The sequence below is a fragment of the Homalodisca vitripennis genome, chromosome 2 (genome assembly GCF_021130785.1).
Source record: "Homalodisca vitripennis isolate AUS2020 chromosome 2, UT_GWSS_2.1, whole genome shotgun sequence".
Lineage (NCBI taxonomy): Eukaryota > Metazoa > Arthropoda > Insecta > Hemiptera > Cicadellidae > Homalodisca > Homalodisca vitripennis.
Genome location: NC_060208.1, coordinates 29,420,378 through 29,437,402, shown reverse-complemented (window position 1 = coordinate 29,437,402; position 17,025 = coordinate 29,420,378). Strand labels below are relative to the sequence as shown.

Sequence of the window (17,025 nt, the reverse complement as noted above, 5' to 3'; positions counted from 1 at the left end):
AATAAAAATTATTAATCATATTTTTTGTAAATGAAAATCCAAGAAATAACTTGAAACTGAGGAAGAAAAACTAATGATGATATAAAATAGCTTAAAATTTTTCCTGTCTAAACATGCACTTCAGGAAAAATTCCACCTGATTCTCATATTGCTTTGTAGTTCTAGTAACCCTTTAAGTGCAAGAGTTTTTAACGGTGCTGTCACCTGGTACTGCAGGGTTTATTTGTCATGCAGAGCCGCTTCATTTACCAAACTGCCACCAGAATCTCCTGATTCGTTTTGTTGGATTGTGGTTAGTAAATTGAGTCCACATTTGAATCACCTTCACTCTTAGAGAAGTTAACACACTGCTGAATGCCAAACTCACAACAATGCATCTGGACAAATGTATAATTGATAAAACGCTCTTAATTACCAATAATTCCTGCCGGACTGATTAAACCAGTTGTAACTTAAAAAATGCAGTTGTAAAAAGCTAGAAAGCAACAATGTTGTTTCTTACGGCCAGGTAAAACCTCACCATGTGCTTTTGTGGCAGATCCTTAGTTGGCCATCAGCGTGTAGTAGCAATTAAATATCATTACTGATGGAGCCAGCCTCCATCAACACCCATCTCATGGCACGACCACGTACAGTCAGCAAACAAGCCGACTCTGTTGCTTAGTATGTTCGCCTATCCTATCAAAAAGGCTCGCTTCTTATTTATATCTCTATAAAAATGGTGCCCTGTTAAGTTTTAATAAAAAGTTAAGTTAGCAGAACGTTTGTTTGACATTGACTATACCATGTGCATTATAAATGAGCCGCTTTCAAAGCAATCTATTAAATGAACGCTATCCACAGTTCACGCTGGCTGGCTTCTTCAGTACTGTGAATTTGTAAACACTACTATAGGCCAATGTGAATCATATTGAAGCTTCCAGGTGTTGTGTAGTGAAGCATATGTTTGGTAAGTGATAACACAAAGTGGGATTGTCTGTGTTAAGGGGTCAAGATTATAACAAACAAAGATGAGTAACAGTCGAGACAGCATTTATTAATATCACTTTAAGGAACATTGCAAAACTGACTAGACACAACTTGTTTGGTTATCGGTGACTATTATACTATGTTAAAGTACTAATCTTAATTCTATTTTGACTAGAAATTGACTAAAAAGATAATACACCTATTACCTTAACAAAACAAAATTAACAATGTAAATTTAGCATTAAAAATAACAAAATATAAAATACTGGTCAACTATCTTTGGTCCTAATACATGGTCTGCATTTACCAATGCATATTTAGTAAGAAGTTAAGAAATACAGTGATGCATATATATATATATAAATAGAGCATTCTTAAGCTAAGACATGAAGGTAATAGTGTCATTACTTTGAATTGTATTGTTCAATTTAACTTTGTTCTTCATAATTCAATAAATAATATTTCTTTATCCCTAGTTACAATTGTTACACATCTGTCTTTGTACAAAGTATGATAGTTTCAAAATAAAGAAAACTATATTTTCACTCAACTTTTGAAAATGTAAATAACACAATATTATCTACCACTTTACAAAGTACAGTTGGCACTTATTATAATGAACATTCATGTGAATGTAAAACAGTATATTAAATCAAACTTATGTTATTAAAATATGATAACACTAACTTTCAGTAATGGAGTGAGTTATAACTGACATTATTATATTTTAGCGAATTAATGAGGAAGAGTACAAATTTCTTGGGAATGTATTCTCCATATACGCAACCCAACCAACATAATGGTTGAAATCTCTGAACGGTTATGGTTTATCTATGCCAAGAAATGTAATTATAAAGTAAATATAATTTTTAAGTAAACAACTGATTTGATTTAATTGTTAGTTTGTTTTAATAGTAACTCTTCTTTGTTTAGAGGTGAATTGACACAAAACGTTATAGACAAGAAATTTGCACATGTTATAAGTCTTGGCGAAATAAAAGTTAAGTGATGGAGAAAATTGAAAAACACACTACACACACCCAGTGGTACATCAAAGCACAATAAAACAAGTGCCCACTATAATACAAAGTGCTAAAAATAAATGTTTTGGTTTACAAAAATTAATTCTTAAACTAGAAAAATAATAAACACTTCCATTATAGTCAATACTGCTGTAACAATTATTAAAATACTTCCTCCGGCTAAATTATGGAAGTGGAAAATAGTGCATGCTTATATGTTATCTCAGGGCACACTCCACAGTGTAACAAATTTAACATTTTGACTACAATTTTATAAGAAAAGATTATTTACAATATTATGTATTAACAGACTAACAAACAAGGTAAAACATACATTTTCATCTATCAATGGTGAACATTTTCTATTTGAGAAAAGTTAAGTGTTTTTAAACATTTATCTTTTATTGGTAATCATTGAAAAACAAGTTGCTTCCTTCTAGTAAAGAAAATGGTCATTATGTTAACATTGCAGTAAACTCTGGATTATCCATGCTGGTTTATCTGTAGCATCTCCAGTAAAAGGTTAATATACATAATTACTACATAATACACTAAATAATTTTTTTTATTTATAAATTGTACCTTGCAAACATTGAAGGGATTACTTTTTCTAACTACATAAACTGAATACGTATTAATAAGTGATCAGAAATAAGATAAGAATATACTGCACAGGCATCCGTTACTTGAAAACTCAGATACAACCTGCAGGGGTTTGTCATCCTTTTGTGTAAGTATAGTGTGAAATGAATGAAGAGGAAGATCAAGTGCAAAAGAAAGTGAGCCATTACGCAACACTAGGGAACACTGATGAACTTAACCAAATAACTCAAGGAAAGAAATGATAACATCTCTTGGTGACAAAATTAGTTCAAGAACTTCATTACAAATTTTTTTAAATTGCTTCATCCTCAACGGTTTTTTACCTAAAATTTTTATTTTGCTGTTTTTACAGAGACAGGTTTGTAAAGCTTAAATATATATTTTTTATGCATAAAAGTTATTTTTAGTGTCATTTTAAAATTTGTTATATACATTACTGTCATTTTCACTATCCGTGTCCATGTCATCGTTACGCAAACAAAGCCTATTGTATATTTGTTCATCACATATTTCTACGGTACAATAAACACTAGAAATAAAACCATAAAATACTCCCGGCCGGGTGTCATGCAACAATACACGGTAGCTGTCTACATTGTGAAACTATAGCGAACTCACCACGGTGCAAACACTCATGACAAAGGACCAAGGAAGTGCTGACATCTAGTATAAAATGCCATAACTACTTGCACAACGTGTGGTTGTGATAGAAACGCTTCTTGCGCAATAATACGGCAGACAACAGAATAAAACAGGAAAATTATAACAATGCATAATATTACATAAAAACTCTTAAGTGGTTAACATGAAAAAGCAAAAGCAACTGATCGATTGTCTTCATAAAAACTAAAGAAAACGTCCACCATACACAAACATGAAGTAGTTTTAGTTTATTCAAGCAGATTGATATACTGTATTCATATATTTATAATTGAAAATACTGTGTTCTTCTACTGAAATATTAAAAACATTATTTACCAGTCGCAGCTGTTATCGCCTGTTAATTCTAATTTAGTTGTTTATATGTGAAACTACATTATATAAATATAATACTGCAAAATTATATAATACTGTATTCATATATTTATAATTGTAAATACTGTGTGTTCTCCTACTGAATATTAACCAAATTAAATCCAATTATTTACTATTTTGCAGCTTTTACCGCCTGTCACTGGTGGTTTAGTGGATTATATGTGAAATTTGCTATCTGCACAGATACACTCTGCAAATAATCAAGAGTTTACTGTATAGATAAAAAATATCTTATGAATCCAATAGTATGGTGTACATATTTATCATTCAATGTCAAGATTAAGTACAATATAATTAAGTCAATGCAGTTATGTTGTTAAGTAATAACTAATTATAAAACTTTCTTTGATTTTTTTCTTGGTGAATTAGCTTTCTAGGGTAACGTTTACTGATTTATTTGAATAAAATTTACAATTACATTCTTTTTTAGAAAAGAACATATTGATACGTTTTCACAGACCAATAATAGGCCTATTCAGCTGAACTAAAATGCTGCTTTATTTTAACAGTTATTCCATTCATTTGGCCATAATGTAAACATACTATGTGCAGAATTTAGTTAGAACCATACAAATTTTTACAACTACAAACCAACCTGCAATAATAGATACTGATGTTTGCATCGTGAACTTAGGTACAGTACATAAAAATACTGAGGTGTGTATATTGTTACTATATACAGTTACACAAAAAATCAATACATCATCAGTCCTGTAAAAGTAAAACTTTGCATATCTATGTAACAGTTTTACATAATTGGTTATTTACTTTTTCAAGAGATGGTAAGAGATGAGTAAATATATAATGTTATTCTAACCTCTAAAGGATTATAATATTTGGGGACAGTGATTTGGTTTTAGTTATAAGATTATCGATTAAACACATGTGCTTTCATACAAAAGTATCTTCAATAGCATTGTGTAATATTGTTCTGGTTTGACAAAATCATGGTGTATAGACCACCAGAAATCCATATTGTTACTATCTACTAAATGTAGAACCAATATATTAGACAGTCATACTAACATTTTCAATAATTGATCATAATGATAAAAAAAATTTTATCTGTAACCATAAAAAAATTGGTGAAAATGGAAACTGTATAGTTTGATATTGTTAAACATGTTTTTAAATACGGGTCATAATGTTTTTATTACTCATGTATAAAAACTAGGACTAAAATGTGAAGGTGAACTAACAATAACTATGAAGTCAGCTTCCAGATGACTAAATGTTTGGTCCTGTCGTACTGGAAGTACTGAGGAAAATCAAGTTCAAGGGGTTCCATGGTCCACAGTGACATTGGCGGCCGAGCCCATGCCTTCTTGATAGAGCTGAGGAAATGTTCGTAGCATGGTGCAACCACGTCCAGATCCTCTATGGTGAACACGAACCTGCACCAAACATATCACCATGTTGTATGCTCTTTCATCAACAAATTCTATGTGAATTATTTTGTAATATGTAAAATGAGCTCAGAAGCCAAAAATAAAAATCTGTGTGAGAATTGAAAGAATATTTTTAACTGTCTAACAAGAAATACCATGGCTTTTTAAGCAAACATGTTTCTATAAATATTTTAACATGCCACAGGTCACACCATTCTGCAGTATCAGCAGCTTGCAATCTCATCTTATCTATTCTCATACATTTCTCCACAATACATTGACATCTGTAAGTCTTTTACTCCCTTGTTTTCAAAATAATTTAAAATTTTGTTGTTCCCTGCATCTAAATCAGCAATACTCCCTGATACAGACATTTACATTTATAAATTACAATCACTCACCTATAAAAAAATTATAGTTAAATTGTATGGATTGCTCTTTTATTGAGGCACAATTTTTTTAAAGTACAAATAGGATTTTTATTTTGATGCTTAAAAAGAAGAAATTTGCTAACACGCAACTTCCCATGTACTCAAAAGTTTTTGGCAAATTTTACAGTATTTGTAATATGTTTTTTTATTGACACCATTTTATTTGCAGATAATTTAAAGTAGTATATTCTGAGACACAATTAGTCAAAGTAATCACAGGATTTTTTTAGAAGACTTCTTGAAGAAAATTAAAAAAATAATAAAAAGTAACAGTGAGCAAAATGTATTCACACAACCTATCAGGTCTAGAAACGTATGTTCAAAAAGTAACAGGAATTTTCATTTTTTGAAAAAATATATATTTGTCTACTACATTAATGTTGTCACCTTCAAAATAGTCTCCATTAGATACTCGTATTATGCTCTTGTGCCAGCACTTCTTCCAATCCTTGCATCTCTTTTAAACTGGATCTTTGGGATAGCCTTTAGTTCTTTCAACAATGCACGTCTTATGTTGTCTATGCTTGTAAAACAACGGCCCTTTAAGGTTCTCTTTATTTTTTGAAATAAAAAAAAACTAACACATAATGGCTGGAACATTGTTACAGCACTGTTTTTGGCTAAAAATTCACGAACACGCAATGAAGTATAAGCAGGTGTATTGTCATGGTGCAAAAGCCTGAATGGTTTAGCCACAAATCCAGGCTTTTTTTATTGCTTCATCCAAATGGCATTGAACTTTCAGGTAGTACTCCTTATTGACCGTTTGACCTTATGGAAAAACTAATGATGCACTATGCCATTAAAATTGAAGAACACAGTGAGCATAACCTCACGTTTTGAACATAATTGTTGAGCCTTTTTCCGTCTTGGCAATCCTGAATGATTGAACCTTAGTTTCAACGTCATATTCATATAAACCATTTTTCGTCACCTTTATAGCACGTTTCAGTAATCCTGCATCGTTGTTGACTCCATTTGCCGCTGGTTTTGTTCAAAATTCAACAATTTTTGAAATAATTTTGCTGCCACACGTTTCATACCCAAAATATTCCCCTAAAATTTCATTGGCATGAGCCAACTGATATATGCCAATCGTACATGATATATATGATGATATATCATCAGTGACTTCTCTGAAAGTAATACAGCGATCGCTCATAACCATTTCTTCCACTTTTTTCACATATTCATCGGTTGTTGATGTGCTAGAGCGTCGGAGCGTTCATCATCTTCAATGCCTTCATGACCATCTTTGAACTGTTTATACCACTCATAAACACTTGTTTTACTCATAGAACTCTTACCATAAACCTTTGTTAATATCTTATTTTATTTTTCACACAACATTGGATAATACATCTTTGATCCACTTTTTATTTAAGAAACAAAAATTTCTGAGTTCATAAAACTAACCTTATTAGCTTCAATTGGAAAAGTAAACCATGAATATAGCTGGAAATTTTATTATACTTCAGGAGCATGAGTACCAATATAATAAAAAAATTTTGACAATCGAACAGTTCCAACCTACGAAACTTAAAAATTCCCGTTACTTTTTGAGAACACTTTGTATTGGTGTTTTTTAATGTGTAACTTTCTAAAACACACACACACACACACACACACACATATATATATATATATATATATATATATATATAATGTTTATAGAAAATGAAAGGATAAGCTCATTTCTTATGTATACTTGGCCAGTGAAATAACTATCATCTAAGTTTTCCAGTTCACACGTTGAAAAATTGGTTACACAATTAAATTCTTGAAATATTACAGCTTCTCTGTGGAGTTTTGGTTTAATATCTGTTGGCTCTTTAATAAGGGGTTGAAATATTTCATTTCAAACCTCGTTCAATATAAGTAAGTCAATATTAATTATGTGCTATCTATCTTTACAGATCAAATCTTTGGATTTTCACCTCATTCTCAGAAAGCACAAGAAAAAGTCCACTTGTGTTGACTTTATTTGCACTATAATTTATTAGTTATAGACAATATAAAAGCCAGCACAATAATAATACAACATGCACATAAACAAAGAGGACACTAACTGCATTCTTGTAACTCAGCTGTAAACACTTCTTTATCTAGTTTTAATTTTTTTAATACATTATTTAAATGGAGGAAATATAAATAGTTATCCAATTAACTTTTGGTATTAGTTTCAGCCAGAAAAATAACAAACAATAATGAGGAGCCCATATTGGGCTTCTGACATTTCTCACACAATCTCTAGTTTATCTGTATGTCTCCAATATTTATGCTTATGTTAAGATTGGCAATTTTTTCTGATCCAAACCCCTTTTCAAACTTGTAATATTTACAGTTAAAAATAAATCGTTTTGTTTTATAAGGTTTTAAATTTTGTTCAATTTTAAGCCGTCTCAGTCCATTTAAAGAAAATCTAAACAATTAAGATAAACTATCCAAACTCAGATTGTACAGTAAATATTAACAGACATCTACTCTCATCATCTCTTGGCATTACGATCTTTTTTTCCTGTAATGCTATCGGCAAAGTGTGGCAAGGTAAGTTGTGAATGAAAGATCAATACAATAGACAAATAAGAGTTAATTTTCTAGTATCATTAATTGATATAGAATAATGATTGAATAAATTGTACAATTAAAAAAAAGAATCATACACTTTGTTATGTTATATTGATAGCATGACTAAAATTTTAAACAGTACAGATTTAATGAGATCTTTTTCAGATAATTTAATTTTGTTCATCACCAGATAATAGAAAAATGTATTTTTTTTTTTTAATTGCAACTTTACGCATCACCTGTGATATGAAATGCTGAAGAAAAGATCATTTGAAATTACTAAACTAGTAATAATGTTTCAGTTAAGTTAAAATTAGTTTCACCATAGCCAAAATGTTCGGTGAACAGAAAAAAACTGTCTAAGACAATCCAGTAACAATGTGTTTATACTTTTTAAAAAAGATTTGTAGTAAAATACAGTGGAGTTGTCTATAACAAACTGCAATACAATGAATTCCTAATAACGAATTTAGAAAATCTCCTTCAAACGTTTATAACGTTTATAACAGTCAATGTTAAAGATAGATGGTGTTGTTACATTACAAATTATTTTGGTTTGTAACTTCAGTATAACAAAATTTAACAATTTTAGGTGAGAACATAAAAACCTCTACATTACAAATATCCAATGTACAAAACCCTTAGTTAAGAATTTCTCACGTGTCCAACCTAGTTATAACACAGTTCGGTAATGACTGTGGTGACTCAAGACATAAAAACAATAGAACCTGCTTCCCGTTCTGTTCCCCTTAAAACCATTAGTTAGTCAGTGCAAGCTATTAAAAAAGTGCCTTAAATTATGGTGTTGTTAAATCTATAACTGTGCTGGATTGTGAATTGGATAATCTACACGACAAGGTAAACAATAAAAAGTTATTGACTTTTGTAGTGGTAATCAAGGTAGTGAACAACTATGTACATAGTAAAAACTTATTCATTAAGCTCTATACAGATTCTCTATGGGAAAAACATATTAAATGTATAGTTGTATATTCGTTCAGCATTAAGAACCCCTTTGTAGCCAATATCCACCGCATTAAACCTCAATATAACGAACCTCGTTATTGAGAGTTTCCCGATATAACAAATATTTTTCGGACCCTTGAGATGCGTAATATCGAGGCTCTACTGTATTGTTATCCTATGAGATACATATTAATATTTAATTTTAAAATTCGTATGTACAGGATGTGTACAACTCCTCCAGTAATATTTTGGGGATTTGTTCTTTAAATCGAGGCATATAAAAAATATCATATAAACATAGATCTAAAAAGCTTAGTTTACCATCTGTCTCTCTGTATGTAATTTAGACTTTATTTTTTTGTTTCAGGACCCAGTAAAGATAAATAAATAAATTCGGCACAATTATTGTTCTTGCAGTCTCAAATTAAGAAAAAAAATATATATATATTCATCATACCACATTTCAATATGGCAGATAATTGACGATTTTAACGCTTAATAACATGACAACTGTTAAGAATCTGAAAATATGGAAAGAATTATATAAGTTTATAAATTATATTTAAAAACATTTTGACACCTAACACATGAAAATCAGTGAAAAATAATGTAGATGTAAGTTTTACCTGTTAATGCACATAAAAATGTTCATTGTTTACATATCATGTTTTACAACAGTTTATCAGTATGGTTCATCAGTAGCCATGCATTACAGCAGTTTAAAACTACATTATTTAGTGAGCGATTTTAAAATTTAGATACTACAATATTTGTACTTAAATGTACCATTTTCTTATTAGTTGCGTAAAACCTTTTATAATCATAATAGTTTTTACTTTATTAATCTTTAAATATTTCAACCGTCCGCCATCACGAAACAAGATATGATAAATCTAGTATTAATTTTTCATATTATATCATGATAATCAAATAAGGTTGAAGTGAACTACAATTGCAATTATGCAAGTTTTATATATTATATATATATATATATATATATATAACTTTGTCTTTATGGAGAATATTTCATATATATTTGCAAAATAACTATTAATTAAAATATTCCAGGTTAAATTATATAGTCGGTTTAAATAAAGATTGTTGGTTGTTAAACATGTATCTGTATAATCTGTGTCAAACAGCTGTTTGTGGCCAATGTAATAAATGAAACCCATTATCTAGATATTACAGCTCAATGGGTCTGTTAAATACATAGATTACAATAAGACCAAATAGATGGGCTATGCCTATCTTGCCAACATTGGGGCAGGTGAAGCCAGGTCCGCCATGTTGTCGTGGGATAGAAACTCAAAACTACGCTCCGATTTGTGTAAAAATTCAGTTCTCCCGTTTCAATCAACTCGTGATCTACCCTACTTAGAATAAAGAAAATACTTTGAAACTTTGTATGAGTGAAGTCAATAAGCTATGGATGCCTGTGGTATCATTCAAATGTTCAAAAAACTTAGTTTTGCAATTTAAATAATTAAATAAAGTTGAGAATTATGTTTATATTTTAAAACTTGACATAAAAAAGTTAGTCGTCTGCTACTTTTGCCGTTTTTTGGTCAGGCAAGTTTAAAAACGGTGGAAAATGTTGTTGAATAGTTGAAGTTTTCAGAACATATTTTCTTTTTTAATTAGCTCTTATGGTTTGGCCAGAAAGTTATTGTTTGTGAGACGTTAGTTTACGAGTGCCGCGACCGCTTGGAGCTCAGCGGTCCGTGCCGGGCCATCTGTTTCCTCGTATCGTACATTATAGCATATTATAAAAAGTGAGTAGAACACGCTTTATTTGTACTTGTTTACAGTAATTACTTCAAATAAAATCACATAAGTTATGTAATTAAGGAAGGAATTCAATCTGAGTCAATACTCTAAACAATTATAACTAAGAGTTTATTTGCTATTTATTTTTTGCATATATACTATAATATGAGCAAAGTTTGTATATGCGGGTAAATTATTAGATGAGTGAAACATGACTTTAAACCTTATAATCCTTCAGCTCAAAATATCCCAAAATACAATATCTAAAGTTTATGTTTACATATTGTAACAAAGTGTATAAAGGTTTAATAAAATATTTTGTTAAGTCTGTAAACATTTATTATACAATTAGTAAGGCAAAGATTTATAGATTAATTATAATAAAGTATAGAAAATTACTTAAATGTACAATAAAATATAGTTTCAACTTTACAACTCAGTTAATTAATTGTAACTAATCTGTAATACACAGTTGAGAAGAGGAGGAAGTTTTAAGTCATATATTATAAATGTTAGTTTATTGACCTCCATTTATTGACGCTTTATCAAACAGTCCGAATTCTGAGAAATTGATCCTAAGAAGGAACAATCTTCTGGTTGAAAGTTTAATTTTTCCTTTTTATGGAAGCATCCAAAAGCAACACATGACATAGGCATTGTGTGTTTGTGAAGACAACATCATCCACAACATAAACAAGTTAAACAAGAGTAAACAACAAGATGTTTAGCAACACGCCGGAAGCACACGCGTCAGTAAGCAGAGTGTATAGCAGGTCACTACAGTAAGCTCGACAAGGGCGAAGTGAAGAGCGGGGGTGCAAGGCGACGCTCCTCAGTAGGGTGACTCACGCCCGCGCCGCCATATTGTTGAGTATAAAATGATAGCCGCTCTGCAGTGGCTTCACCTGCGAGCACCTGATGTCCTATCTATTGGTCTTATTGTAATCTATGGTTAAATAGTATGTATTGACAGAATATGCAACAGATATGCTCCTGATAAAAACAAAAATAAGTCCTAAAAGTGTCAACTAAATTTTGTTTCTCTTTACGATCTATTACATTCACTTGACGTGATGATCATTTTCAAAACAGATATACTGAGTCAGTTTTTACTTTTCTACTATCTTGTTTTTATATGACAGAAGATTTTTCATAAGTGTATTCCCAATAATGTGTGCATTTTCTAGTGTTCACCGATCTATATTTTTCTCTGAAAGATTCGTAGATTTTGTAAAGAACATTAAATATTTCTAATATTATGGAATGGCCTACAAGTATCTCCCTTCTTCATGACAACTATGTGGGGATGTTCTGAGACTCTGTGGAACACTGATGTATCTAAGTTGTGTTACTTCATACTTGTTCTTCTAATTTTCTCCTGGGCAACAGGAATACCCATCAATATTTATTTCTGACTCAAATTACTATTGTTTCTTCTTCTGCACCAACTTGTAACCAATTGAGGTAAACTCACTTTGGCTACAATCTGATTTGGGTTCTTCTTAAGCTTCTACTATGATTGTCTCAATGAGCAACTAATTGCTCAATCTTTTTGATTGAAACTTTTGCAAACCAATAAAAATTGTATACTTCTCATGTATGATTGCAATTTTTCAAAAGATTTTCAATAATTGGCGGATTTTAGATCCAATAATGGGGGGAACCATCTAATCATGGTAACATGTGATGTCAAAACAATAGATGATTCACTGTACATATGGCTAGAAAATATGTACAGAGTAAATAATAGTGAACGTGTCATTTTTCAGACATACTGTTTATTCTTGTTTAAAATCTATTCTATTCTTCTAAAATATGATTTTTTGTCCATAATAACAATACTATTGTTTTTGTCAGCTTTTAAATCATATTAATGCTTGTAACAGTATGGAAATATGTGTTATTGTCTAAAGGTTTAACACGTTCAATGCGGTTTGCGGTATGATCTACTGCACGGCTGCCTCGCGCCAGGCGCGCATGACGTAGATCTACTGCACAGCGCCATTGTTTAGAAACCCAGTCAGTGTGCTCTCAGCACTCGTCGTGTATGGTTGTCCGTTTTGCCGCTCGTGGGGATATACTTTTTCCCGCTTTTTTGTGGTCGCCGTTCTCAGTTTAGCGTTTTGTGGTTAGTTTTTAGACTACTTCAAATTTTACCGTTTTTGTTGTGTGTTTAGTGTTATTTCTTATAATACAATAGACATGGATTTGCCTCCTGGAACTAGTGGAATCCAGAATAGACGTCAGTTTGTGGCTAAAAGTGTGATTCTGATTATGAAGACGGACCCTGGTGTCCCTGGTTATGCTCCGGACCTCGACGATGCATGAAACAATACGAGACTGATGAGTCAGAGGTCGAAGACCCAGACTATGACGTAAGACCACCACAATGGAGTCCTCAAAAACTATAGGTATGAAAGATGTACCGTTTACAAAAGAGGAAAAGTTTTTAGTCCCTTTGCCTAATGAGATTACCCCAATCAATTTTTTCTTGTTGCTGGTGGATGTGATTTTTTGGAGGGCATTGTGGCTACTACGAATAGATACGCGTTGGAGTTATTCTGTGGACCTACTACAACCCCAGGCTCACGAATCCATAAATGGAAAGACATTACCGTGGAGGATCTCAAATGTTTTTATTGGCCTATTGCTGCACATGGGAATATTACAATTACCCCGAATACAAGACTATTGGAAAACTTGTAAGCTGTTTTCAACGTGCTTCCCCCAAATTCATGGCCAGGGACAAATTCATGCTTATTTTGCGATGCATTAATTTTGAAAGGTACCCTAACCCAAACAACAGAGCTTCTAAAGTACAGTTCTAATTGACTACTTCAACAATAAAATGGACTCAATTTATTATCCTCAAAAAAAAAGTTGTGCATTGACGAGGAATGGTTTTATGGAGGGGACGGTTGTACTTTAGGCAATATATAAAAGGGAAACGCCATAAGTACGGCATTCAAACTGTACAGTTTGTGTGACCCCCATGGCCAAATACTTCGTTTTTTTTTTTATGTATTGCGGAGTTTTAGATGATTACGGTGGTAAGGGGCATGCAGCCAATGTTGTATTGAAGCTGATGCAAGGGAAACTCAATTGTGGCCACAGTTTATTTATGGATAATTATTATAATAGTTTTACTCTTGCCTCAAGCCTGCTCCGTAGGAATACATATTGCACTGGAACTCTTCGGCTGGACAGAAAATACGTATCTCCTGAAGTCAAATCGGCAAACCCTGAAAAGGGTGAAACCATCGCCCGCTACGCCGCAAGTGTTGTTGTCGCCAAATGGAAAGACAAACGCGTTGTCTCTTACATATCCACTGAATTTGAAAATGACATGGTGAATTCAAATTAATCGAGGTGGTTTGGAGAGAGACTAAAACCACTACCAATTGTTCAATACAACCATTTTATGAAAGGCGTGGACCGCAGTGACCAAATGATGTCATATTATCCTTGCGAAAGGAAAACACTGCGGTGGTATAAAAAGATTTTTGTCCACGTAATTCAGATGATGTTAGTGAATGCACACTATCTCTATAACGAAGTTCGCACATCAAGTGGAGAAAACAAAATGGCCATTGTACGACTTCCGTCGTCTGGAGGTTATTGACAAGCTACTCCCGGACGTTCCCGAGCCTCCTCGACCTCTGAAGCGCCGCCGCGTCCCCCATGTACCCTCACGGATTACAGAAAAAGTGGCTTGTGGAAAGAGAAGTAAACAAAAGAGGTGCAGAGTTTGCTATGCAAATGGCAGAAAGAAATACGTGATGTGGCAGTGTTTAGAATGTGATGGACAGCCTGGGTTTGTGTGTCCCACATTGTTTTGACAAATTCCATGACTAATGAAGCGTAACCTTGGGGAGGATGGTTGGGTTGTAAATAGTAGTTTTTAGTGTTTTTTATCAATATATTTTTAGTTACACTAAGTGATTTGTTCCCAGTATTATTATAAACAATCGTTTAGTGGTCTGTTTTTCAAAAAACAATAAGGGAAAACGGTGCGCGCTTCGAAGAGAGACTGGCCCCAGGAGCGTGTGCGGTAGATCTACTGCACGTTTTCAAAATGGCGAAATTCGGCTCTTTTGGTGTTTGATGACCTTTCTGTACCAACCCGTGTCACAACAACTAAATTGGTAAGTGAATACTAATAAAAAAAAATTAGCCTCTAGCAACATACATTACTTAATTTTTAGCAGCGAACGTGTTAATACCACTTTTTACATCTAATACCACATTTTCATTGTTATTTTTAGCTTTTAGATTAAAATTAAACCTTTGTCATAACATTTATTTTTTGGAGGTGTCTAATGGCAAGTGCCATTTTTAAATCCTTTTATTTTCACCATATGTTATTTGAAAATTGTTTTAAATACATCAATACTAATCAATGAATGAGTCTGTTGGTGAATTATTGAGGCCTCAATAAATAATGCAATTTATAGTTAAAAATATATGATTATAATTAGTTACATTGAAAGGAAAAGGAAGATTGAGATGTTCTATGAATTCTTAGTAGAAAGCCAATTTCAAAATTGTATAAAATTATAGGCAAAAAAATGTTCTCTTAACAAATCTACAACTTATAACTTAGAGCACAGACAACACATAGGTAAACTGATCAACCCATACTACTACTAAGTTCTATGTCCCCCAAACAATAAGATACAGTTAAGATTATTGTAAAATTCACATTTTTCTGGTATTTCAAACACGTTGGTGTGAACTTCTTGCAAATGAATCTACTTGTATTACCATCTATGCTTATAAACCACCAGCAAAATATTGTTTGTGTGGTGAAACACTGGTTTCAATATAATACACAGTGTTAAAAAGACATGCTGTACAATTGTTTAGTGCTCGGGATGTGTATTCTATGCAGTGACAACCCCTGTGAACTGTACTCCAAGCAGTGTTTGGGTATGTTTGAATTCTTTTCTTTTCCTTCTTTTTACTTTATTTTTCTATCAATTAATACCTCCCCCACCTGACGAAGAGGATATATTCAAAACCCTCGAAAACATTGTGTTTATACCTTTTTGTAACCTATAACAATGGCAAATGTCCGAAATCCTATTATCCTTTCAAACCTTCCATTGTCAAAAACAAACTTTAAACAAAAGAACCAATACATTATTGTTACATTTTAACTACATAAATGTAGATTTAAATTGACTATTATTGTAAGTTCAAAATCACAACTCACTGTTTACAATATATTGTCAAATGAGCTAAGAATGTGAGTTTTGCACTCAGGCCTTTTAATCTATAAGGGCATTGTGTCTGAATTAACATTTTTAGATAATTTAGACAAGAGTCACCGCCATCTAGATAATTAGTCGGCCGTCTGACATGACGATCATGCCACTATGCTGCTATTGACTATTGCTCAACAGACTTGTTTCCATGCCACTTGATATAAAACATAATAAACAATTTTAAAAAATCACTCTTATATTTAAATTGTACTTACCTTTTCTCTAATGCCACAAGTACAGTTTTCTTTGGTGGAGTGCTTAATATTTTTGTTAATGTTTTAACAAACGCTTCAGTCAAATCGTTATCATAAATTACTGTAAAATAAATTATTTATTAGTTGACAACAGAAATGACAGCCAAATACCAAGTTGCTCTCAGAAGATGTTTTGACTATCATCGCAAAAGAAAAATATAAGACAGCGTAGATTGATTACCCTGATACAAATAATTTTTAAGAGAAGTATTGTTTATTTTGAAGAAATCTATATTGAGAAATGGTCACCAATAAACTATAAAATATGGATTAACTCAAATACGCAACCATCTCAAACATTATAGCATAAATAAACTTACAACTGAACTTCTTTCTGAGGCATTAACAAGAACTTTTGGGTGTCATTTCAAAACTGTTGCACACATTAAAATTACAATTAATACAAATACAGCATACAACAAGTATACGCTTATCTTCCAACCTGAGTAACACAATTAATACTCAAAAAGCTTAACAGATTTAAAGAAGAATTGTTTAAAAAACTCTAAAGGCATAATAAATAAAAGCATAAAATTAACAAGGTATTTTGAGAATCTTTAACTGGAGATAATTTCTGCCTATTTTTTGTTACTTTTAATCTCTACTAAAAATATATGTATTTTAATGTAGTAGCATTAGCAAAAAAAAGTGTTCTATCAATGAATTTTGATCAATATTTTAACTCTAAACATACTGAACTAATTAATTTGTACTAATTGGTGAAATTATATACAAAGTATAATTCACCTGTT

General features: G+C 31.9%; 1 long non-coding RNA gene across 1 annotated transcript; it reads right to left on the bottom strand.

The window, feature by feature from the left end:
- Positions 1-1,015: 1,015 nt before the first annotated feature.
- Positions 1,016-16,861, bottom strand: LOC124353749. The gene is made up of 2 exons (XR_006921620.1): positions 16,235-16,861; positions 1,016-5,023 (listed from the first exon to the last, which is right to left on the bottom strand). It is a non-coding gene; the product is annotated as an uncharacterized LOC124353749 (long non-coding RNA).
- Positions 16,862-17,025: the final 164 nt, after the last annotated feature.